Source organism: Miscanthus floridulus, chromosome 10 (genome assembly GCF_019320115.1).
Source record: "Miscanthus floridulus cultivar M001 chromosome 10, ASM1932011v1, whole genome shotgun sequence".
In the NCBI taxonomy this organism is placed as follows: Eukaryota; Viridiplantae; Streptophyta; class Magnoliopsida; order Poales; family Poaceae; genus Miscanthus; species Miscanthus floridulus.
In genome coordinates this window covers 25,818,704-25,821,652 of record NC_089589.1, presented here as the reverse complement: position 1 = coordinate 25,821,652, position 2,949 = coordinate 25,818,704, and positions in this window count along the sequence as shown.

Sequence of the window (2,949 nt, the reverse complement as noted above, 5' to 3'; positions counted from 1 at the left end):
TACATAGTGAATATATAATACGGTATGCTTTAGTACAAAATTCTTACTGTAACCTTAGATTAATTGGAAAAATCTAATCTTGTACTATAGCAAAAACCGCCGCTATTACTGTAGCAAAACCGCCGCTGAAAACCCGCCCAGGGGGTAAAACAGGCGGTTTTAGATAGTTCAGGGAGTAAAACAGATGGTTTCATAGTTGGGGGTGAAGTAGACAAATATGATAGGTGGGGGATTAAGTAGACTTTTTCCTTAGTACTTTACCCATACAACTTTGTTACAACCGGCACTTTCTTTTTCGTGGGCCACTCATAGTATTTTTGGTAGGCCACTTGTTTTTCGTGGGCCAGCCTACTTGTATCGTCAATTTCATTCGTGGGCCACTCATCTGTGGACAACCCAATCATAGGCCCAGCCATTCAAGATTCACTGGTTTGTTTTATTATATATCTCTCATCTTTCACAACTAAAAAGCCTAAAACACCAGCATCCTACGACAAAAATCATCGCCTCACCTCATCGGACTGACCCCTGCGATCCCCGCCCGCTCGCCCGGTTTCACCGCGCTTTCCCCTTGCGATCCCGCGACGCAATCACGCGAGAGCACGCGCCTCCAGGTGGGACCACCCTTCCCGCGATCGCCCACATTGATCCGCCGCAGCACGTTGATCTCAGCGCAATCCCGTGATCGCCCAGTAGGAAACAACGCCGCGCAGCACGTTGATCGTGGCACCTGCCCCCGGTCTCGCACTCCCGCCCAGCCGCCCCCAACACAAAAGGAAATAGAGAATTGGCCTCCCCCTCGCACCCTCCCTCGCACACCGGCTGTGCTTCGTATAGCGCGTCGCCATCGTCGTCGTCTGCCGTCATCGCCTTCGCTGTCTTGCTGTCTTGCTGTGCCCTCAAGAGATCGCAGCACCTGCTCCCTTCCTCATGCGATCCATGGCTGCCCACTGACGAGCCCAGTTGCCAGCCAGGTCGCAACTGCCGCTGACGAACCCAGCCGGTTGCGTCGGGCCCCTGCTACCTTCAGCGGTGCGCGCCGCGGTGGCCGCCGACCGCGTGGTGCAGCTGCGCGTCCACCCCACCCAGGAGGAGAAGCCCCGCCGCCTGGACGTCATCGGCTATCTCATGCGTCTCATCGGATCCTCCCTCGGCTGCTAGGTGCGTGCGTACCCGCCGCTCCGATCCCTCTCGCCACCCCCTACCCTACGCTGTTTATTTTCTCTCGTGCGCCAGCGCTAGCTCCCCCTCTGTCGCCCATCGCTTTACCTGGCAGCCGCGCGCTGCCTCGTCATCTTCAGCGTCTGGAGGGAAAGACGGGAAGGGGTTTAACTTTCCGTTTCGTGTCGTGCGGCGGCGCTGCTTGGTGCTTGCTGCTTGCTGCTCCCATCACCATTGTCGGTATTTTTGTGCTTGTTAGTTAATACAGCAGACGTTCCTAAGTCTCCGTCGCATGAACGTTTCGCGTTTTTCTACAAGTCTCCGTCGTATTAGCTTCTTTCCCGGTTTTCTCGGTAGCGCAGGCTAGCGACGCCTCATTTCATCGGCGGAGTCTTTACTACGCCGCCCGCTCCGTTAGCTTTTCGCTAAATCTATTTATCACCCGAGTGATTCTTGAGGTCGTCTCACTCAATTTAGGCCTTTATTTAATTCCTCCCCTTAAAGTTTACTCCCGAGTAAATTGCACGGCCGGTCCTTAAAGTATTGAGCTGATTTTGTCTGGGTCCCTAAACTATAAAATCACACTCTTACTCCTTAATCTACTTAATTCAGTCCCCTAAACAGCCCAGGCGGTGTCTAAACAGTCGACGTGGCCGCTGAGAACAGTAATGGTGCTACACGAGGCGTGGGCGGTGGGGGAGAGGGCCAGCGGGAGAAATTCCAAATGGGAGTGGCTGACGGAGACTGACCTGGTGCGGCACTTACCTCGCAACGAGGAAGATTGGGGAGGTCGAGGAAGCGTCGGAAACATACGCGTGCCACTGCTCCACCACCTTGGATCTTGTCGCATCCAACCTCCACCTCCGCGGCAGACATCGGATCTCCTCCGCGCTGGCTGTCAATGCGAGAGGCCCTTGCCAGAATCGGCGGGGCAACGAGGTGTGCCGGCCGCGGCTGAATCTCCTCCGCGGTGGCCGTCAACGCGAGTGGCCCCTTGCTAGAATCGCCGTACTGCCCCCAATGGCGGCGCCTCCTCGGTTCCTTGCTGCTCAGTGCCCGGGCAGCCTGAGGCGGTGTGTGTGCCATAAACGAGGCAGAGGCAAAGGACAGCACGCGACACGTCAGCGGGCATGGACAGATGTGGAGTCGTGGAGACCTCCAAGGGCACAGCCTGCCGCAGCTGGGCCGCTACCTTGGGGCGCGGGCGCGCTTCGGCCTCCGCCTGCGCTGTCTGCCCGCCCCTACACTGGAGCCTGGAGAGACCAGCTCGCCGCCTTCCGGCGCATGATGGCTTCCCTCCATGCATTCCACCGTTTCCCCATCCGCGCTGCTCTCCTCGCCCCCGCCGCGGGCCTACAGCTCCCAGCCGACTGCCGCCGCTGCTCCACCTCACCTCGACGTCGGGCGGATGCCCTGCACCAGACGGGTCGGTGTCGTCGGAGTAGGAGGTGGAGAGAAAGGGCGGCGCAGATCTAGCATGAGAGGAGGAAGCGGTGTGGGGCCACCGCGCGCGGGAGGAGAGGGGGGTCGGTGCGCCGGGGCAGCTGGCGCGAGGTGAGGGTAGGCGGGGAGACACCTCCAGTGCGGGACAAGGAGAGGCGGGGTGGGGCGCGGCCGGCGTAAGAAGAGGCTGGGCGAGGCGAGGAGATGGCGTGGTGCTGGGCACGGTGAGGAGATGGGGTGGTGCTAGGCGTAACCGCGCAGTTGGAATGGGAGGGAGGGAGGATGACTGGCCGCCCGCGCAGGTGGAGGCGGGCCGCCAGCATTTAGCTACCGGTGCGAGAGGTG